General features: G+C 49.2%; 9 non-coding genes and 3 pseudogenes across 9 annotated transcripts; all 12 read left to right on the top strand.

The window, feature by feature from the left end:
* Nucleotides 1–577: 577 nt before the first annotated feature.
* LOC142287530 (U2 spliceosomal RNA) lies at nt 578–681 on the top strand (annotated as a pseudogene).
* Nucleotides 682–6,111: 5,430 nt separating this feature from the next.
* LOC142287526 (U2 spliceosomal RNA) lies at nt 6,112–6,316 on the top strand (annotated as a pseudogene).
* Nucleotides 6,317–7,703: 1,387 nt separating this feature from the next.
* Nucleotides 7,704–7,845, top strand: LOC142287533 (U2 spliceosomal RNA; annotated as a pseudogene).
* A 739-nt stretch (nt 7,846–8,584) lies between these two features.
* On the top strand, nt 8,585–8,782 carry LOC142287528 (U2 spliceosomal RNA). The gene has a single exon (XR_012748488.1). It is a non-coding gene; the product is annotated as a U2 spliceosomal RNA (small nuclear RNA).
* Nucleotides 8,783–10,169: 1,387 nt separating this feature from the next.
* On the top strand, nt 10,170–10,360 carry LOC142287578 (U2 spliceosomal RNA). The gene has a single exon (XR_012748533.1). It is a non-coding gene; the product is annotated as a U2 spliceosomal RNA (small nuclear RNA).
* Nucleotides 10,361–11,747: 1,387 nt separating this feature from the next.
* Nucleotides 11,748–11,938, top strand: LOC142287576 (U2 spliceosomal RNA). Its single transcript, XR_012748531.1, has one exon. It is a non-coding gene; the product is annotated as a U2 spliceosomal RNA (small nuclear RNA).
* Nucleotides 11,939–13,325: 1,387 nt separating this feature from the next.
* LOC142287575 (U2 spliceosomal RNA) lies at nt 13,326–13,516 on the top strand. Its single transcript, XR_012748530.1, has one exon. It is a non-coding gene; the product is annotated as a U2 spliceosomal RNA (small nuclear RNA).
* A 1,349-nt stretch (nt 13,517–14,865) lies between these two features.
* Nucleotides 14,866–15,056, top strand: LOC142287574 (U2 spliceosomal RNA). The gene has a single exon (XR_012748529.1). It is a non-coding gene; the product is annotated as a U2 spliceosomal RNA (small nuclear RNA).
* A 1,430-nt stretch (nt 15,057–16,486) lies between these two features.
* On the top strand, nt 16,487–16,677 carry LOC142287572 (U2 spliceosomal RNA). Its single transcript, XR_012748528.1, has one exon. It is a non-coding gene; the product is annotated as a U2 spliceosomal RNA (small nuclear RNA).
* A 1,387-nt stretch (nt 16,678–18,064) lies between these two features.
* On the top strand, nt 18,065–18,255 carry LOC142287571 (U2 spliceosomal RNA). Its single transcript, XR_012748527.1, has one exon. It is a non-coding gene; the product is annotated as a U2 spliceosomal RNA (small nuclear RNA).
* A 1,384-nt stretch (nt 18,256–19,639) lies between these two features.
* LOC142287570 (U2 spliceosomal RNA) lies at nt 19,640–19,830 on the top strand. The gene has a single exon (XR_012748526.1). It is a non-coding gene; the product is annotated as a U2 spliceosomal RNA (small nuclear RNA).
* A 1,387-nt stretch (nt 19,831–21,217) lies between these two features.
* Nucleotides 21,218–21,408, top strand: LOC142287523 (U2 spliceosomal RNA). The gene has a single exon (XR_012748484.1). It is a non-coding gene; the product is annotated as a U2 spliceosomal RNA (small nuclear RNA).
* Nucleotides 21,409–21,954: the final 546 nt, after the last annotated feature.

Here is a 21,954-nt window from a genome sequence, read left to right as displayed (position 1 = left end):
GCTTGTCACAATGCCCCCCGATGACATCACAATAGCGCTGCTGCCTAGAAAACAAGCTGCGCAGAAGAAGTTGTTCTTTGGGTGGGAGGGTGGGCTAGTGGAAGGAGGGGGCAATCTCTTTTTTTCCCGGGTGGTAGGGGGATGACAGGAGAAGGGAAGCGGGTGGTGAGAAAGGTACAGAGGGCAGGGTTTGGGGGCTGGGAAGGAAAGGGAAAAGATTAGGGTTTGGGGATGATGAAAGGGCTTTCTACGGGTAAGGATGGCAAAGGGTGGCAGTGACGGAAAGTCAGGCAACCTGTCCTGTCCGTCTTTTTGTATCGTGAATTGGAAAGACTGCAAGGGGGAGGGGAGTTGCTTGCGCCCTAAAGGAGGAGTTATTCAGATTCATTGCAGTGGGCGGCGGCTGCAAAACGCACCATTCTTCTTGTTTTGGCTCTGCAAAGCAGCCTTTTCAAGGGTTGGCTTGGGTGACAAAATGTCTTGTGTAGGCGTGGGTTTGTCTCCCTCTCGCTCTCTCTCCCTAAGATGTGTCCGGCATAGGCCAGGGTGCCACTCGAGGCCCAAACCAATTCTGGTTATCGCTTCTCGGCCTTTTGGCTAAGATCAAGTGTAGTATCTGTTCTTATCAGAACAAACTGAGCTAGCTACACTTGACGAGATACGATCAGGGAGACAAGCTCCGAAGCCCAGCCGAGACCGAAAGAGGGAGATCGGACGGAAGAAGAGCTTGGCAGAAAGAAGCAAGAAGACGAAGGCTCGGAGAAGACTTGGGGAGACCAGAGGAACTTCGAGGAGGAACACAGCGGGAGAAGACACCCGGAGAAGAATCCAAGATCCAGCTCCGGGAACTCAAGCAGGAACCAGCCATGGCAAGCAAGCCAGAGAAGGCAGCCAGGAAGGCTCAGGACCCAGGGACCTCCAGGAAGGCTCATCCAGAGGCTTCTTCGGCCCAAGAGGCCCCTACCTCCGACGCCAGCCAGCCGGAGGGAGCCCGGACGCCGCCTGAAAAGGCTCCAACCCTGGAGCCTTGGATGCGGCAGACGGTCGCCCTGAAGCTAAAGGCGGTGGATGGTAGGTTGCCGGACATGTCCAGCGACGTGTTCTGCAAGAAGATGATTCTGGATCAGGGCTTCTCCAGGGCGGAAACCCTGAGTGTCCAGACCTTCATGACTGGCATTTTTCTGGTAACCTTTGCCACGGTGAATGCCTGCAGGAGATACTGGGAGGCGATGAACGCAGCGATGCCGGACTCCCCTTTTCATTCTTTTTTAGGATCCTGTCCTATACAGAGGGATGAGAAGAGGATCACGGTCTCCATGCGGAACCCGCACACCCCAGGAAGAGACATCTCCACGTTCCTGGGACGTCTCTGCACAGTGGTGAGGGAGCCATCCCACATCCTTAACGGCAACGGATTCTGGACGGGTAAGTGGTCAGTAACCGTTCGACTCTACAGGGAACCAGCATACGAGGATGGTCTCCAGCACCTGCCCCCGACATTCTCTCTGGGAAACTCCTTTGGTCTCATCTACTACCCGGACATGCCACACAACTGCAGGAAATGTGGCGGGAAAGGGCATTCGATGAAGACCTGCAAGGAGGACGCCTGCAGGGTTTGCCGGGTGACAGGACACAGCTCCAAGGACTGCCCAAAGAAGAAGACTTGCAACCTATGTGGACAGGCGGACCACCTTTACAAGGACTGCCCACAGCGGGAGAAATCCTGGGCAAGGGTTGCCGCGGCGACCCAGTATCGGGTAGTCACAGCTTCGTCGACCAAGGCAGCTACGACCAAGGCCACAGAGGCCAAGGACAAGGCGGCCAAGAACCCGGCGACCGTGGCTCCAGCCGATGCCCCAGCAGCCACGGAGTCCAGGGAAAAGAAGGGTAAGAAAACTGCTGCCCCCTCCCTGGTCCCCCCCCCTGTCACCCCTGTCCAAACCCCTCCCCCCCCGGCCAACCCTACTGAGGATTCCACTACCTCCACCTCATTTCCCTACTCCTCAGCTGGTCTCCTCACCCCCCCCCCAAAGCCCACTCTCCCTCCCCAGACCATGAGAGCAGAGGGCCTCAGCACTCTTGCACTTTTCACCGAGGAGGATTTTCCAGCTCTTGTCTCCTCAGGTACAGGCCAAAGGAAAAGGAAGGTGGAAGATAGTCCTGTCGCAGAACCTTCCAAGCTGTTCATTGTGGACCTTAACCCACCCCAGGAAGAGGAGGATGGCCTCCTCCCAGAACCGGACGTGTTGGAGCAGATGGTGGAGTCCCTTGTGGCCGAAGAAGAAATGGAGGAGTCGGAAGCCACTGAGGCACCATCCCTGCTTGATCAGCTAGCAGAAGAGGGTCTGCTGGAGATACCCTTACCAGCAGGTGCCAAAGAGGAAGAACCGCCCGACCGGAGTGGTAACTAAGGCACACCGCCTGCTCTAACTTTCTCTTTCCTCCAATGACTGCTAACATTAACATCTTTTCCATTAATGTTAGGAGCATCAGAGACAAGTTCCGACGTCAGACAATTTCTGCGTTCCTTAACACTCAGTCTAGTGATGTATTTTTCCTGCAGGAATGCTCCCTTCCCTCCTCTAGGTCCTTCAACCATCTGGCCAGGGAGTGGACCCATGGCCCATCCTACTGGTCTGGCGGGGGCGACTGTAGGTCCGCGGGGGTCGCCGTGCTGATCAGGGGAAGCGCCTTCACATTGGACTCTGTTCAGGAAATCGTCTGCGGCAGGTTACTGCTCGTGGATGGCACCTGGGCGGGAGAACCTGTCAGGTTCATCAATGTGTATGCTTCTCCTGTGAAGAGCGATCGACTGGAGCTCCTCCAAGCCCTGCGCCCTCAGCTCGCTACCGCCAGGACGGTAGTGATGGCCGGGGATTTCAACTGCCCGATTGAGGAGGATGGACGCAGTTCTGGAACGGCTGCCAAGTTGGACGTCACATCCAAACTGCTCATTGAGATGGTGACCGAAGCCTCTCTTGTGGACGTTGTTGGCTCCATCGGACACGGATCCGTGAACTATTCATGGTGCCGATCCGATGGCTCGCTGCGTTCCAGGATTGACTTTGTGTTTACCTCTCGGGCGGTTGGGCGGAGTGGGCACTCGATGGTCCCCTGCTTCTTCTCTGACCACAGAGCCATTCACTTTCAAGGTGTGCTGGGCCATGGCTTCCCCATTGGCCCGGGCTCCTGGAAGCTGAACTGCTCTCTGCTGGAAAAGGGTGAGATTCTGGAGGAGCTTAGAGCTGCCTACTCCACGTGGCGGGCCTACAAGGCGGGCTTCCAGTCTGTTTCTGACTGGTGGGAATACGTTAAACTCGAGTTCCGTTTCTTCTTTCAGGCAAAGAGTCAACAACAGGCGTGTCTGAAGAGGAGGGACTTCAGGAGACTCCAGCGTGAGCTGCGTTCCCTGCAGGACCTTCTTCGATGCGGCTGGGACGTGAGAGAGGAGCTGGAGGAGACTAAGAGGAGCCTGAAAAGGCACTTCGAGGAGGAGTCCGAGCGAATTGTCTTCCATTCCAAAGTGGAGAACCTGGAGAAGGGTGAGAAATGTAACTCGTTCTTTTTCAGGAAACTCCACGCCGGTCACACGCCCATGAATGAACTACGAGACGAGAGTGGAAACATGCGACGCGGGAAAGAGAACGTGATGAAGGTCGTCAGCGACTTCTACAGCGAACTCTACGCCCGCAAGACTACTGACCCCGAGGCCGCCGATAAGTTCCTGTCAGGTATCACTAACCATCTTGACCCTGCAGACGCGGCGGCCATGGATGTTCCTCTGACGGTGGACGAGCTGCTCTCGGCCGCCAAATCCTTTAGTTCTGGCAGGACACCGGGCAGTGACGGCCTCCCAGCAGAGCTCTATGTAGCGCTGGGAGACCTAATCTGTCCGGACCTGTTAGGGCTGTATGAGGAGATGGTGGTGGAGGGCAGAATGCCTCCATCTCTGAGGGAAGGAATGGTCACGATCCTGTACAAGCGTAAAGGAGAGAGGTGCGACCTGAAGAATTGGCGTCCCATCACCCTTCTGAACGTCGACTACAAGATCCTGGCCAAGACGATGGCAACGAGATTGAAGACTGTTATCGGACGGATCATCCACCCGGATCAGACCTGCGGCATCCCCGGACGTCGCATCGCAGACAGCCTGGCTCTCATGCGGGACACGGTCGAGTACATCAAAGCCCGCCGGGTGCACGCAGCCCTGATCTCGTTGGATCAGGAAAAGGCCTTCGACCGTGTTTCCCATGAGTTCCTGGGCAAAGCTCTGCACAGGTTAGGTTTGGGTAACATGTTTTGCTTGTATGTCCAACTAATGTATTTTGATATTCACAGCTCGGTGTTGGTGAACGGCTGGAAGACTGACCCCTTCCCGGTCCTCTCAGGGGTCAGACAAGGCTGTCCTCTGTCACCTCTTCTTTTTGTTTGTGTTATAGAACTCTTTGCAGAGGCTATCCGGCGGAATGGAGAGATCAGAGGGATCACCGCACCAGGACCAGAACGCTTCGAGGTCAAGTGCTCGCTCTACATGGACGACGTGACCGTCTTCTGCGCGGACCGGCGCTCAGTCGACACCCTCGTCCAGACCTGTGAGACCTTCGGACGGGCTTCGGGAGCCAAAGTCAACTGCGGGAAGTCGGAAGCCATGCTCTTCGGGGACTGGCAGCCGGCCTCTTCCGCCCCCTTCCCTTTCAGCATCCAGCCGGAGTTCATCAAGGTTCTTGGAGTCTGGTTCGGGAAGGAAGGAGCAGCCCTCAAGTCCTGGGAGGAACGCTTGACCAAGATCACCCAACGGATCGGTCTGTGGAGCCTCAGACGCCTCACCTGTGAGGGCAAAGCACTGGTCCTGCGTAACGAGGTACTGCCCGTGCTGCAGTACACGGCCCAGGCCTGGCCCCCCCTTGCCACCGTGTGCAGGGCCATTACCAGGACGGTGTTTCGTTTTGTCTGGGGATCCAAGATGGACAGAGTAAAGCGGAGCATCATGTACAAGGATCCTCGCAAGGGTGGGAAGGGCGTACCCGATATCCCCACCCTCCTGCGATCCTCCTTCGTATGTGACTGCGTTCGCCGAACTCTGCGAGTCAAGAGAGGTTCCGCGGGTGGGTCCATGTCTCGCTTCTTCCTGCTCCCCCTTTGGAGACGGTTAGGCTGGGACAAGTGGGACAGCTCCTTCCCCTACAACTGGACGGCGCCATGGTTCTACGGAGACGTGGTTCGGTTTGTGAGGGAACACCAACTGGAGGGACTCAAGCCTGATTTGTGGAAGCCAAAGACTATCCACAAACTCATCAGAGCCAAGGACGAAATGGAGAACATTCCAGGACTTCATCACGACACACTGGAGACTGTTTGGACAAACGTGTCATCGGCTGGATTGACCAACGGGCACAAGGACTTGTCATGGATGGCGATACAGGGCGGACTGCCCGTCCGGTCATTCATGCACGCCCGGAACCTGTGCAAAACCCGGTACTGCCCAAGGTGCCCCTTCGTGGAGGAAACATCGCTGCACGCCTTTTGGGACTGCCGTTTCGCACAGCGCCTGTTGGTTGCCCTGGAGGATGACCTGAGGAACTCCGTCCCCAGAGGGAGCCTATCGTACCATTCCGTACTTTATGGACTCTTCCCTGGGACTCACACCGTTGGAGCCATCCAGGAGGCTTGGCGCCTTATGAACTGCTTTAAGGACGCTATTTGGGTCGCCAGGAACCGGCTCATCTTGAAGAGGGAGAGGATGTCTATCCAGGATTGCCGCAGGCTGATCCACAGCCTGCTCAGAGACTATTCCATCATGGACAGTCCGGACGACAGCGCCGAGGAGGAGGTTTAGACCTCTTCCATGCCCCCTCCCTCCTTTTCCCGTTATGTGCGTCTTTCAATAAAGCTTCGGGCCTGTGATTCCCCCACCCTATCCCCCTTTTCCCCTACCCCCATCCCCCAATCGCCGGTTCGTCGTTATTTATTGTCTAACTTTTTTCTTTCAGCTTGAGTGTTATGGATAAGCATAGGAGTGTGATGTATAGTTTAGTGCGTCGTACTCTATGGCTATGTAAGAAGGATTGTATAGTTCTGTGTGTACGGGGCTGCGGCACTGTACACGGTTTGTTACCTTTTTGTGAGTAGTGCATGATAATAAAGATGCTGTTAAATCAAAAAATCTGTTCTTATCAGTTTAATATCTGATACGTCCCCTATCTGGGGACCATATATTAAATGGATTTTTAGAACAGGGAGATGGAAAAAGAGCTTGCTCTGTCCACTCCACGCATTGACCTGGTATTGCAGTACCTCCAGGAACGGTGCACCCCTTCTTAACCCAGTTTCCAAAAGCAGAACTCAATTCACCTGATTCATATTAGCCCGATTTAATGAATTGGAAGAAAGCATACGTCTTCATATGCACCTCAATTTGGCCCATTCACTTTTCACACTTCCTCCTTTTGTTTTTTATCTTTCACACTTTTGACTTTCTTTATTCATCCAAATAGCAAACTCATCACCACTCAACCTGACCAACTCGGCTATGTCCCCGTGCTGCAGTTCTCTGTCTTATCTAGATCATTTGCAATTGAATGGAATAGATCCCTTTTGGACAAAGTGGATTCACCTGCTGCTGCAGTGACCACAGGTGTGATAACATCTAGAATTGGCATCTGGTGCGATCTCTCCGCTTCCACTCCAAAGAAAGTTACCTGTTTATTCCTATCATGCATTGGTTTTTGGGGTTTTCTTTGAGTAATGATGATCTCTTTAGTAGTCTGTTGGCGCCCTCTCCTGGAGGAATAGTTTGCTTGCTCTTGGACATTCTAAAAGAGAGGTCATGATAGACATTGAGCTTCTGAGCTCAATTGGGGACAGTCATGGGTGATGAATGTTTGCAACCTACTGCGAAGCCTCATACCGCAATATAAGGAACGTCAAATACTAAGAAAGGGCGGCCTATGAAAGAATTACTACTTTCAATAAGTACACTTAAACGGCTAATTGGGAATAGAAAAACTGTAAAAAGCCCTCTGAGAAAGCCCCCCTCTAACCTTTGATAGTAAGCTTTTCTGTAGTCTGCCTGTTGATGTATTTTCCGTTTGAACTGTGCACAACATGAAGAGACGGAACACTGGCGGCTTGTCACAATGCCCCCCGATGACATCACAATAGCGCTGCTGCCTAGAAAACAAGCTGCGCAGAAGAAGTTGTTCTTTGGGTGGGAGGGTGGGCTAGTGGAAGGAGGGGGCAATCTCTTTTTTTCCCGGGTGGTAGGGGGATGACAGGAGAAGGGAAGCGGGTGGTGAGAAAGGTACAGAGGGCAGGGTTTGGGGGCTGGGAAGGAAAGGGAAAAGATTAGGGTTTGGGGATGATGAAAGGGCTTTCTACGGGTAAGGATGGCAAAGGGTGGCAGTGACGGAAAGTCAGGCAACCTGTCCTGTCCGTCTTTTTGTATCGTGAATTGGAAAGACTGCAAGGGGGAGGGGAGTTGCTTGCGCCCTAAAGGAGGAGTTATTCAGATTCATTGCAGTGGGCGGCGGCTGCAAAACGCACCATTCTTCTTGTTTTGGCTCTGCAAAGCAGCCTTTTCAAGGGTTGGCTTGGGTGACAAAATGTCTTGTGTAGGCGTGGGTTTGTCTCCCTCTCGCTCTCTCTCCCTAAGATGTGTCCGGCATAGGCCAGGGTGCCACTCGAGGCCCAAACCAATTCTGGTTATCGCTTCTCGGCCTTTTGGCTAAGATCAAGTGTAGTATCGTTCGAAAAGGTGGTTTAAGGCTCCTGCCACCTTAGTACAATGATGCAATGCACACTGGAAGGTTGCGCTTGTTAGTACTTTGGGAGGATAGTATATCCATCTAGAGGAAACCATGGCCCTACCAGGATCGAGGCTATTAGACTGAGTAAGTGTGGGGGCCATGGTGCAATGTGCCCCAGGATTGACGACCCTGGAGTGAGTCTGAGCTTGCTGGCTTGGGACCCCGGCGAGCCTTGGGCTCTGTAGCACACCGTACCTTGCCCTTTCATACTTTCTGAGCATATTGCTCTATCCCGGCCTTCTGGCTAGGAAGGGAAATTTTTATAATCATGGTCGGAGGTCCGTTCAGCTTTGGGCTGAGAAACCAACACCCGGTTGGAGGTCCGGGTCAGCTTTGGCTGAGAAACCAACACCCGGTTGGAGGTCCGGGTCAGCTTCGGCTGAGAAACCAACACCCGGTTGGAGGTCCGGGTCAGCTTCGGCTGAGAAACCAACACCCGGTTGGAGGTCCGGGTCAGCTTCGGCTGAGAAACCAACACCCGGTTGGAGGTCCGGTTAGCCTTGGGCTGAGAAACCAACACCGGTTGACGGTCCGGGCAGTTTCGGCTGCGAAACCAACAACTAGTAGCTCTCTACTCCACTTGGGTAAGATGCCTGGGTGGACGCTGGGAGCAACGACAAGGCTCAACCAGGCTTCGGCTTGGGGGAGCACCGAAGATCCCTGACCCTTGCTGTGGCCTTCTGGCTCGGAGGGACGGGGTTGATTTTTGGGGACCCTCTCCTCACGGAGGGGTCCACACGAATCCTAGCCTTTGCACTGTTTTTGGTGTGACTTCGGTCATGCATTTTTTGCGGTGCTTTGGAAAGCTTCATTAAATCAAAAAATCTGTTCTTATCAGTTTAATATCTGATACGTCCCCTATCTGGGGACCATATATTAAATGGATTTTTAGAACAGGGAGATGGAAAAAGAGCTTGCTCTGTCCACTCCACGCATTGACCTGGTATTGCAGTACCTCCAGGAACGGTGCACCCCTTCTTAACCCAGTTTCCAAAAGCAGAACTCAATTCACCTGATTCATATTAGCCCGATTTAATGAATTGGAAGAAAGCATACGTCTTCATATGCACCTCAATTTGGCCCATTCACTTTTCACACTTCCTCCTTTTGTTTTTTATCTTTCACACTTTTGACTTTCTTTATTCATCCAAATAGCAAACTCATCACCACTCAACCTGACCAACTCGGCTATGTCCCCGTGCTGCAGTTCTCTGTCTTATCTAGATCATTTGCAATTGAATGGAATAGATCCCTTTTGGACAAAGTGGATTCACCTGCTGCTGCAGTGACCACAGGTGTGATAACATCTAGAATTGGCATCTGGTGCGATCTCTCCGCTTCCACTCCAAAGAAAGTTACCTGTTTATTCCTATCATGCATTGGTTTTTGGGGTTTTCTTTGAGTAATGATGATCTCTTTAGTAGTCTGTTGGCGCCCTCTCCTGGAGGAATAGTTTGCTTGCTCTTGGACATTCTAAAAGAGAGGTCATGATAGACATTGAGCTTCTGAGCTCAATTGGGGACAGTCATGGGTGATGAATGTTTGCAACCTACTGCGAAGCCTCATACCGCAATATAAGGAACGTCAAATACTAAGAAAGGGCGGCCTATGAAAGAATTACTACTTTCAATAAGTACACTTAAACGGCTAATTGGGAATAGAAAAACTGTAAAAAGCCCTCTGAGAAAGCCCCCCTCTAACCTTTGATAGTAAGCTTTTCTGTAGTCTGCCTGTTGATGTATTTTCCGTTTGAACTGTGCACAACATGAAGAGACGGAACACTGGCGGCTTGTCACAATGCCCCCCGATGACATCACAATAGCGCTGCTGCCTAGAAAACAAGCTGCGCAGAAGAAGTTGTTCTTTGGGTGGGAGGGTGGGCTAGTGGAAGGAGGGGGCAATCTCTTTTTTTCCCGGGTGGTAGGGGGATGACAGGAGAAGGGAAGCGGGTGGTGAGAAAGGTACAGAGGGCAGGGTTTGGGGGCTGGGAAGGAAAGGGAAAAGATTAGGGTTTGGGGATGATGAAAGGGCTTTCTACGGGTAAGGATGGCAAAGGGTGGCAGTGACGGAAAGTCAGGCAACCTGTCCTGTCCGTCTTTTTGTATCGTGAATTGGAAAGACTGCAAGGGGGAGGGGAGTTGCTTGCGCCCTAAAGGAGGAGTTATTCAGATTCATTGCAGTGGGCGGCGGCTGCAAAACGCACCATTCTTCTTGTTTTGGCTCTGCAAAGCAGCCTTTTCAAGGGTTGGCTTGGGTGACAAAATGTCTTGTGTAGGCGTGGGTTTGTCTCCCTCTCGCTCTCTCTCCCTAAGATGTGTCCGGCATAGGCCAGGGTGCCACTCGAGGCCCAAACCAATTCTGGTTATCGCTTCTCGGCCTTTTGGCTAAGATCAAGTGTAGTATCTGTTCTTATCAGTTTAATATCTGATACGTCCCCTATCTGGGGACCATATATTAAATGGATTTTTAGAACAGGGAGATGGAAAAAGAGCTTGCTCTGTCCACTCCACGCATTGACCTGGTATTGCAGTACCTCCAGGAACGGTGCACCCCTTCTTAACCCAGTTTCCAAAAGCAGAACTCAATTCACCTGATTCATATTAGCCCGATTTAATGAATTGGAAGAAAGCATACGTCTTCATATGCACCTCAATTTGGCCCATTCACTTTTCACACTTCCTCCTTTTGTTTTTTATCTTTCACACTTTTGACTTTCTTTATTCATCCAAATAGCAAACTCATCACCACTCAACCTGACCAACTCGGCTATGTCCCCGTGCTGCAGTTCTCTGTCTTATCTAGATCATTTGCAATTGAATGGAATAGATCCCTTTTGGACAAAGTGGATTCACCTGCTGCTGCAGTGACCACAGGTGTGATAACATCTAGAATTGGCATCTGGTGCGATCTCTCCGCTTCCACTCCAAAGAAAGTTACCTGTTTATTCCTATCATGCATTGGTTTTTGGGGTTTTCTTTGAGTAATGATGATCTCTTTAGTAGTCTGTTGGCGCCCTCTCCTGGAGGAATAGTTTGCTTGCTCTTGGACATTCTAAAAGAGAGGTCATGATAGACATTGAGCTTCTGAGCTCAATTGGGGACAGTCATGGGTGATGAATGTTTGCAACCTACTGCGAAGCCTCATACCGCAATATAAGGAACGTCAAATACTAAGAAAGGGCGGCCTATGAAAGAATTACTACTTTCAATAAGTACACTTAAACGGCTAATTGGGAATAGAAAAACTGTAAAAAGCCCTCTGAGAAAGCCCCCCTCTAACCTTTGATAGTAAGCTTTTCTGTAGTCTGCCTGTTGATGTATTTTCCGTTTGAACTGTGCACAACATGAAGAGACGGAACACTGGCGGCTTGTCACAATGCCCCCCGATGACATCACAATAGCGCTGCTGCCTAGAAAACAAGCTGCGCAGAAGAAGTTGTTCTTTGGGTGGGAGGGTGGGCTAGTGGAAGGAGGGGGCAATCTCTTTTTTTCCCGGGTGGTAGGGGGATGACAGGAGAAGGGAAGCGGGTGGTGAGAAAGGTACAGAGGGCAGGGTTTGGGGGCTGGGAAGGAAAGGGAAAAGATTAGGGTTTGGGGATGATGAAAGGGCTTTCTACGGGTAAGGATGGCAAAGGGTGGCAGTGACGGAAAGTCAGGCAACCTGTCCTGTCCGTCTTTTTGTATCGTGAATTGGAAAGACTGCAAGGGGGAGGGGAGTTGCTTGCGCCCTAAAGGAGGAGTTATTCAGATTCATTGCAGTGGGCGGCGGCTGCAAAACGCACCATTCTTCTTGTTTTGGCTCTGCAAAGCAGCCTTTTCAAGGGTTGGCTTGGGTGACAAAATGTCTTGTGTAGGCGTGGGTTTGTCTCCCTCTCGCTCTCTCTCCCTAAGATGTGTCCGGCATAGGCCAGGGTGCCACTCGAGGCCCAAACCAATTCTGGTTATCGCTTCTCGGCCTTTTGGCTAAGATCAAGTGTAGTATCTGTTCTTATCAGTTTAATATCTGATACGTCCCCTATCTGGGGACCATATATTAAATGGATTTTTAGAACAGGGAGATGGAAAAAGAGCTTGCTCTGTCCACTCCACGCATTGACCTGGTATTGCAGTACCTCCAGGAACGGTGCACCCCTTCTTAACCCAGTTTCCAAAAGCAGAACTCAATTCACCTGATTCATATTAGCCCGATTTAATGAATTGGAAGAAAGCATACGTCTTCATATGCACCTCAATTTGGCCCATTCACTTTTCACACTTCCTCCTTTTGTTTTTTATCTTTCACACTTTTGACTTTCTTTATTCATCCAAATAGCAAACTCATCACCACTCAACCTGACCAACTCGGCTATGTCCCCGTGCTGCAGTTCTCTGTCTTATCTAGATCATTTGCAATTGAATGGAATAGATCCCTTTTGGACAAAGTGGATTCACCTGCTGCTGCAGTGACCACAGGTGTGATAACATCTAGAATTGGCATCTGGTGCGATCTCTCCGCTTCCACTCCAAAGAAAGTTACCTGTTTATTCCTATCATGCATTGGTTTTTGGGGTTTTCTTTGAGTAATGATGATCTCTTTAGTAGTCTGTTGGCGCCCTCTCCTGGAGGAATAGTTTGCTTGCTCTTGGACATTCTAAAAGAGAGGTCATGATAGACATTGAGCTTCTGAGCTCAATTGGGGACAGTCATGGGTGATGAATGTTTGCAACCTACTGCGAAGCCTCATACCGCAATATAAGGAACGTCAAATACTAAGAAAGGGCGGCCTATGAAAGAATTACTACTTTCAATAAGTACACTTAAACGGCTAATTGGGAATAGAAAAACTGTAAAAAGCCCTCTGAGAAAGCCCCCCTCTAACCTTTGATAGTAAGCTTTTCTGTAGTCTGCCTGTTGATGTATTTTCCGTTTGAACTGTGCACAACATGAAGAGACGGAACACTGGCGGCTTGTCACAATGCCCCCCGATGACATCACAATAGCGCTGCTGCCTAGAAAACAAGCTGCGCAGAAGAAGTTGTTCTTTGGGTGGGAGGGTGGGCTAGTGGAAGGAGGGGGCAATCTCTTTTTTTCCCGGGTGGTAGGGGGATGACAGGAGAAGGGAAGCGGGTGGTGAGAAAGGTACAGAGGGCAGGGTTTGGGGGCTGGGAAGGAAAGGGAAAAGATTAGGGTTTGGGGATGATGAAAGGGCTTTCTACGGGTAAGGATGGCAAAGGGTGGCAGTGACGGAAAGTCAGGCAACCTGTCCTGTCCGTCTTTTTGTATCGTGAATTGGAAAGACTGCAAGGGGGAGGGGAGTTGCTTGCGCCCTAAAGGAGGAGTTATTCAGATTCATTGCAGTGGGCGGCGGCTGCAAAACGCACCATTCTTCTTGTTTTGGCTCTGCAAAGCAGCCTTTTCAAGGGTTGGCTTGGGTGACAAAATGTCTTGTGTAGGCGTGGGTTTGTCTCCCTCTCGCTCTCTCTCCCTAAGATGTGTCCGGCATAGGCCAGGGTGCCACTCGAGGCCCAAACCAATTCTGGTTATCGCTTCTCGGCCTTTTGGCTAAGATCAAGTGTAGTATCTGTTCTTATCAGTTTAATATCTGATACGTCCCCTATCTGGGGACCATATATTAAATGGATTTTTAGAACAGGGAGATGGAAAAAGAGCTTGCTCTGTCCACTCCACGCATTGACCTGGTATTGCAGTACCTCCAGGAACGGTGCACCCCTTCTTAACCCAGTTTCCAAAAGCAGAACTCAATTCACCTGATTCATATTAGCCCGATTTAATGAATTGGAAGAAAGCATACGTCTTCATATGCACCTCAATTTGGCCCATTCACTTTTCACACTTCCTCCTTTTGTTTTTTATCTTTCACACTTTTGACTTTCTTTATTCATCCAAATAGCAAACTCATCACCACTCAACCTGACCAACTCGGCTATGTCCCCGTGCTGCAGTTCTCTGTCTTATCTAGATCATTTGCAATTGAATGGAATAGATCCCTTTTGGACAAAGTGGATTCACCTGCTGCTGCAGTGACCACAGGTGTGATAACATCTAGAATTGGCATCTGGTGCGATCTCTCCGCTTCCACTCCAAAGAAAGTTACCTGTTTATTCCTATCATGCATTGGTTTTTGGGGTTTTCTTTGAGTAATGATGATCTCTTTAGTAGTCTGTTGGCGCCCTCTCCTGGAGGAATAGTTTGCTTGCTCTTGGACATTCTAAAAGAGAGGTCATGATAGACATTGAGCTTCTGAGCTCAATTGGGGACAGTCATGGGTGATGAATGTTTGCAACCTACTGCGAAGCCTCATACCGCAATATAAGGAACGTCAAATACTAAGAAAGGGCGGCCTATGAAAGAATTACTACTTTCAATAAGTACACTTAAACGGCTAATTGGGAATAGAAAAACTGTAAAAAGCCCTCTGAGAAAGCCCCCCTCTAACCTTTGATAGTAAGCTTTTCTGTAGTCTGCCTGTTGATGTATTTTCCGTTTGAACTGTGCACAACATGAAGAGACGGAACACTGGCGGCTTGTCACAATGCCCCCCGATGACATCACAATAGCGCTGCTGCCTAGAAAACAAGCTGCGCAGAAGAAGTTGTTCTTTGGGTGGGAGGGTGGGCTAGTGGAAGGAGGGGGCAATCTCTTTTTTTCCCGGGTGGTAGGGGGATGACAGGAGAAGGGAAGCGGGTGGTGAGAAAGGTACAGAGGGCAGGGTTTGGGGGCTGGGAAGGAAAGGGAAAAGATTAGGGTTTGGGGATGATGAAAGGGCTTTCTACGGGTAAGGATGGCAAAGGGTGGCAGTGACGGAAAGTCAGGCAACCTGTCCTGTCCGTCTTTTTTGCTTGCGCCCTAAAGGAGGAGTTATTCAGATTCATTGCAGTGGGCGGCGGCTGCAAAACGCACCATTCTTCTTGTTTTGGCTCTGCAAAGCAGCCTTTTCAAGGGTTGGCTTGGGTGACAAAATGTCTTGTGTAGGCGTGGGTTTGTCTCCCTCTCGCTCTCTCTCCCTAAGATGTGTCCGGCATAGGCCAGGGTGCCACTCGAGGCCCAAACCAATTCTGGTTATCGCTTCTCGGCCTTTTGGCTAAGATCAAGTGTAGTATCTGTTCTTATCAGTTTAATATCTGATACGTCCCCTATCTGGGGACCATATATTAAATGGATTTTTAGAACAGGGAGATGGAAAAAGAGCTTGCTCTGTCCACTCCACGCATTGACCTGGTATTGCAGTACCTCCAGGAACGGTGCACCCCTTCTTAACCCAGTTTCCAAAAGCAGAACTCAATTCACCTGATTCATATTAGCCCGATTTAATGAATTGGAAGAAAGCATACGTCTTCATATGCACCTCAATTTGGCCCATTCACTTTTCACACTTCCTCCTTTTGTTTTTTATCTTTCACACTTTTGACTTTCTTTATTCATCCAAATAGCAAACTCATCACCACTCAACCTGACCAACTCGGCTATGTCCCCGTGCTGCAGTTCTCTGTCTTATCTAGATCATTTGCAATTGAATGGAATAGATCCCTTTTGGACAAAGTGGATTCACCTGCTGCTGCAGTGACCACAGGTGTGATAACATCTAGAATTGGCATCTGGTGCGATCTCTACGCTTCCACTCCAAAGAAAGTTACCTGTTTATTCCTATCATGCATTGGTTTTTGGGGTTTTCTTTGAGTAATGATGATCTCTTTAGTAGTCTGTTGGCGCCCTCTCCTGGAGGAATAGTTTGCTTGCTCTTGGACATTCTAAAAGAGAGGTCATGATAGACATTGAGCTTCTGAGCTCAATTGGGGACAGTCATGGGTGATGACATTGAGCTTCTGAGCTCAATTGGGGACAGTCATGGGTGATGAATGTTTGCAACCTACTGCGAAGCCTCATACCGCAATATAAGGAACGTCAAATACTAAGAAAGGGCGGCCTATGAAAGAATTACTACTTTCAATAAGTACACTTAAACGGCTAATTGGGAATAGAAAAACTGTAAAAAGCCCTCTGAGAAAGCCCCCCTCTAACCTTTGATAGTAAGCTTTTCTGTAGTCTGCCTGTTGATGTATTTTCCGTTTGAACTGTGCACAACATGAAGAGACGGAACACTGGCGGCTTGTCACAATGCCCCCCGATGACATCACAATAGCGCTGCTGCCTAGAAAACAAGCTGCGCAGAAGAAGTTGTTCTTTGGGTGGGAGGGTGGGCTAGTGGAAGGAGGGGGCAATCTCTTTTTTTCCCGGGTGGTAGGGGGATGACAGGAGAAGGGAAGCGGGTGGTGAGAAAGGTACAGAGGGCAGGGTTTGGGGGCTGGGAAGGAAAGGGAAAAGATTAGGGTTTGGGGATGATGAAAGGGCTTTCTACGGGTAAGGATGGCAAAGGGTGGCAGTGACGGAAAGTCAGGCAACCTGTCCTGTCCGTCTTTTTGTATCGTGAATTGGAAAGACTGCAAGGGGGAGGGGAGTTGCTTGCGCCCTAAAGGAGGAGTTATTCAGATTCATTGCAGTGGGCGGCGGCTGCAAAACGCACCATTCTTCTTGTTTTGGCTCTGCAAAGCAGCCTTTTCAAGGGTTGGCTTGGGTGACAAAATGTCTTGTGTAGGCGTGGGTTTGTCTCCCTCTCGCTCTCTCTCCCTAAGATGTGTCCGGCATAGGCCAGGGTGCCACTCGAGGCCCAAACCAATTCTGGTTATCGCTTCTCGGCCTTTTGGCTAAGATCAAGTGTAGTATCTGTTCTTATCAGTTTAATATCTGATACGTCCCCTATCTGGGGACCATATATTAAATGGATTTTTAGAACAGGGAGATGGAAAAAGAGCTTGCTCTGTCCACTCCACGCATTGACCTGGTATTGCAGTACCTCCAGGAACGGTGCACCCCTTCTTAACCCAGTTTCCAAAAGCAGAACTCAATTCACCTGATTCATATTAGCCCGATTTAATGAATTGGAAGAAAGCATACGTCTTCATATGCACCTCAATTTGGCCCATTCACTTTTCACACTTCCTCCTTTTGTTTTTTATCTTTCACACTTTTGACTTTCTTTATTCATCCAAATAGCAAACTCATCACCACTCAACCTGACCAACTCGGCTATGTCCCCGTGCTGCAGTTCTCTGTCTTATCTAGATCATTTGCAATTGAATGGAATAGATCCCTTTTGGACAAAGTGGATTCACCTGCTGCTGCAGTGACCACAGGTGTGATAACATCTAGAATTGGCATCTGGTGCGATCTCTCCGCTTCCACTCCAAAGAAAGTTACCTGTTTATTCCTATCATGCATTGGTTTTTGGGGTTTTCTTTGAGTAATGATGATCTCTTTAGTAGTCTGTTGGCGCCCTCTCCTGGAGGAATAGTTTGCTTGCTCTTGGACATTCTAAAAGAGAGGTCATGATAGACATTGAGCTTCTGAGCTCAATTGGGGACAGTCATGGGTGATGAATGTTTGCAACCTACTGCGAAGCCTCATACCGCAATATAAGGAACGTCAAATACTAAGAAAGGGCGGCCTATGAAAGAATTACTACTTTCAATAAGTACACTTAAACGGCTAATTGGGAATAGAAAAACTGTAAAAAGCCCTCTGAGAAAGCCCCCCTCTAACCTTTGATAGTAAGCTTTTCTGTAGTCTGCCTGTTGATGTATTTTCCGTTTGAACTGTGCACAACATGAAGAGACGGAACACTGGCGGCTTGTCACAATGCCCCCCGATGACATCACAATAGCGCTGCTGCCTAGAAAACAAGCTGCGCAGAAGAAGTTGTTCTTTGGGTGGGAGGGTGGGCTAGTGGAAGGAGGGGGCAATCTCTTTTTTTCCCGGGTGGTAGGGGGATGACAGGAGAAGGGAAGCGGGTGGTGAGAAAGGTACAGAGGGCAGGGTTTGGGGGCTGGGAAGGAAAGGGAAAAGATTAGGGTTTGGGGATGATGAAAGGGCTTTCTACGGGTAAGGATGGCAAAGGGTGGCAGTGACGGAAAGTCAGGCAACCTGTCCTGTCCGTCTTTTTGTATCGTGAATTGGAAAGACTGCAAGGGGGAGGGGAGTTGCTTGCGCCCTAAAGGAGGAGTTATTCAGATTCATTGCAGTGGGCGGCGGCTGCAAAACGCACCATTCTTCTTGTTTTGGCTCTGCAAAGCAGCCTTTTCAAGGGTTGGCTTGGGTGACAAAATGTCTTGTGTAGGCGTGGGTTTGTCTCCCTCTCGCTCTCTCTCCCTAAGATGTGTCCGGCATAGGCCAGGGTGCCACTCGAGGCCCAAACCAATTCTGGTTATCGCTTCTCGGCCTTTTGGCTAAGATCAAGTGTAGTATCTGTTCTTATCAGTTTAATATCTGATACGTCCCCTATCTGGGGACCATATATTAAATGGATTTTTAGAACAGGGAGATGGAAAAAGAGCTTGCTCTGTCCACTCCACGCATTGACCTGGTATTGCAGTACCTCCAGGAACGGTGCACCCCTTCTTAACCCAGTTTCCAAAAGCAGAACTCAATTCACCTGATTCATATTAGCCCGATTTAATGAATTGGAAGAAAGCATACGTCTTCATATGCACCTCAATTTGGCCCATTCACTTTTCACACTTCCTCCTTTTGTTTTTTATCTTTCACACTTTTGACTTTCTTTATTCATCCAAATAGCAAACTCATCACCACTCAACCTGACCAACTCGGCTATGTCCCCGTGCTGCAGTTCTCTGTCTTATCTAGATCATTTGCAATTGAATGGAATAGATCCCTTTTGGACAAAGTGGATTCACCTGCTGCTGCAGTGACCACAGGTGTGATAACATCTAGAATTGGCATCTGGTGCGATCTCTCCGCTTCCACTCCAAAGAAAGTTACCTGTTTATTCCTATCATGCATTGGTTTTTGGGGTTTTCTTTGAGTAATGATGATCTCTTTAGTAGTCTGTTGGCGCCCTCTCCTGGAGGAATAGTTTGCTTGCTCTTGGACATTCTAAAAGAGAGGTCATGATAGACATTGAGCTTCTGAGCTCAATTGGGGACAGTCATGGGTGATGAATGTTTGCAACCTACTGCGAAGCCTCATACCGCAATATAAGGAACGTCAAATACTAAGAAAGGGCGGCCTATGAAAGAATTACTACTTTCAATAAGTACACTTAAACGGCTAATTGGGAATAGAAAAACTGTAAAAAGCCCTCTGAGAAAGCCCCCCTCTAACCTTTGATAGTAAGCTTTTCTGTAGTCTGCCTGTTGATGTATTTTCCGTTTGAACTGTGCACAACATGAAGAGACGGAACACTGGCGGCTTGTCACAATGCCCCCCGATGACATCACAATAGCGCTGCTGCCTAGAAAACAAGCTGCGCAGAAGAAGTTGTTCTTTGGGTGGGAGGGTGGGCTAGTGGAAGGAGGGGGCAATCTCTTTTTTTCCCGGGTGGTAGGGGGATGACAGGAGAAGGGAAGCGGGTGGTGAGAAAGGTACAGAGGGCAGGGTTTGGGGGCTGGGAAGGAAAGGGAAAAGATTAGGGTTTGGGGATGATGAAAGGGCTTTCTACGGGTAAGGATGGCAAAGGGTGGCAGTGACGGAAAGTCAAACCTGTCCTGTCCGTCTTTTTGTATCGTGAATTGGAAAGACTGCAAGGGGGAGGGGAGTTGCTTGCGCCCTAAAGGAGGAGTTATTCAGATTCATTGCAGTGGGCGGCGGCTGCAAAACGCACCATTCTTCTTGTTTTTGCTCTGCAAAGCAGCCTTTTCAAGGGTTGGCTTGGGTGACAAAATGTCTTGTGTAGGCGTGGGTTTGTCTCCCTCTCGCTCTCTCTCCCTAAGATGTGTCCGGCATAGGCCAGGGTGCCACTCGAGGCCCAAACCAATTCTGGTTATCGCTTCTCGGCCTTTTGGCTAAGATCAAGTGTAGTATCTGTTCTTATCAGTTTAATATCTGATACGTCCCCTATCTGGGGACCATATATTAAATGGATTTTTAGAACAGGGAGATGGAAAAAGAGCTTGCTCTGTCCACTCCACGCATTGACCTGGTATTGCAGTACCTCCAGGAACGGTGCACCCCTTCTTAACCCAGTTTCCAAAAGCAGAACTCAATTCACCTGATTCATATTAGCCCGATTTAATGAATTGGAAGAAAGCATACGTCTTCATATGCACCTCAATTTGGCCCATTCACTTTTCACACTTCCTCCTTTTGTTTTTTATCTTTCACACTTTTGACTTTCTTTATTCATCCAAATAGCAAACTCATCACCACTCAACCTGACCAACTCGGCTATGTCCCCGTGCTGCAGTTCTCTGTCTTATCTAGATCATTTGCAATTGAATGGAATAGATCCCTTTTGGACAAAGTGGATTCACCTGCTGCTGCAGTGACCACAGGTGTGATAAGATCTAGAATTGGCATCTGGTGCGATCTCTCCGCTTCCACTCCAAAGAAAGTTACCTGTTTATTCCTATCATGCATTGGTTTTTGGGGTTTTCTTTGAGTAATGATGATCTCTTTAGTAGTCTGTTGGCGCCCTCTCCTGGAGGAATAGTTTGCTTGCTCTTGGACATTCTAAAAGAGAGGTCATGATAGACATTGAGCTTCTGAGCTCAATTGGGGACAGTCATGGGTGATGAATGTTTGCAACCTACTGCGAAGCCTCATACCGCAATATAAGGAACGTCAAATACTAAGAAAGGGCGGCCTATGAAAGAATTACTACTTTCAATAAGTACACTTAAACGGCTAATTGGGAATAGAAAAACTGTAAAAAGCCCTCTGAGAAAGCCCCCCTCTAACCTTTGATAGTAAGCTTTTCTGTAGTCTGCCTGTTGATGTATTTTCCGTTTGAACTGTGCACAACATGAAGAGACGGAACACTGGCGGCTTGTCACAATGCCCCCCGATGACATCACAATAGCGCTGCTGCCTAGAAAACAAGCTGCGCAGAAGAAGTTGTTCTTTGGGTGGGAGGGTGGGCTAGTGGAAGGAGGGGGCAATCTCTTTTTTTCCCGGGTGGTAGGGGGATGACAGGAGAAGGGAAGCGGGTGGTGAGAAAGGTACAGAGGGCAGGGTTTGGGGGCTGGGAAGGAAAGGGAAAAGATTAGGGTTTGGGGATGATGAAAGGGCTTTCTACGGGTAAGGATGGCAAAGGGTGGCAGTGACGGAAAGTCAGGCAACCTGTCCTGTCCGTCTTTTTGTATCGTGAATTGGAAAGACTGCAAGGGGGAGGGGAGTTGCTTGCGCCCTAAAGGAGGAGTTATTCAGATTCATTGCAGTGGGCGGCGGCTGCAAAACGCACCATTCTTCTTGTTTTTGCTCTGCAAAGCAGCCTTTTCAAGGGTTGGCTTGGGTGACAAAATGTCTTGTGTAGGCGTGGGTTTGTCTCCCTCTCGCTCTCTCTCCCTAAGATGTGTCCGGCATAGGCCAGGGTGCCACTCGAGGCCCAAACCAATTCTGGTTATCGCTTCTCGGCCTTTTGGCTAAGATCAAGTGTAGTATCTGTTCTTATCAGTTTAATATCTGATACGTCCCCTATCTGGGGACCATATATTAAATGGATTTTTAGAACAGGGAGATGGAAAAAGAGCTTGCTCTGTCCACTCCACGCATTGACCTGGTATTGCAGTACCTCCAGGACCGGTGCACCCCTTCTTAACCCAGTTTCCAAAAGCAGAACTCAATTCACCTGATTCATATTAGCCCGATTTAATGAATTGGAAGAAAGCATACGTCTTCATATGCACCTCAATTTGGCCCATTCACTTTTCACACTTCCTCCTTTTGTTTTTTATCTTTCACACTTTTGACTTTCTTTATTCATCCAAATAGCAAACTCATCACCACTCAACCTGACCAACTCGGCTATGTCCCCGTGCTGCAGTTCTCTGTCTTATCTAGATCATTTGCAATTGAATGGAATAGATCCCTTTTGGACAAAGTGGATTCACCTGCTGCTGCAGTGACCACAGGTGTGATAAGATCTAGAATTGGCATCTGGTGCGATCTCTCCGCTTCCACTCCAAAGAAAGTTACCTGTTTATTCCTATCATGCATTGGTTTTTGGGGTTTTCTTTGAGTAATGATGATCTCTTTAGTAGTCTGTTGGCGCCCTCTCCTGGAGGAATAGTTTGCTTGCTCTTGGACATTCTAAAAGAGAGGTCATGATAGACATTGAGCTTCTGAGCTCAATTGGGGAC

This window comes from Anomaloglossus baeobatrachus, unplaced genomic scaffold (genome assembly GCF_048569485.1).
Source record: "Anomaloglossus baeobatrachus isolate aAnoBae1 unplaced genomic scaffold, aAnoBae1.hap1 Scaffold_735, whole genome shotgun sequence".
Classification (NCBI taxonomy): Eukaryota; Metazoa; Chordata; class Amphibia; order Anura; family Aromobatidae; genus Anomaloglossus; species Anomaloglossus baeobatrachus.
This window is presented reverse-complemented; position numbering and strand designations above follow the sequence as displayed.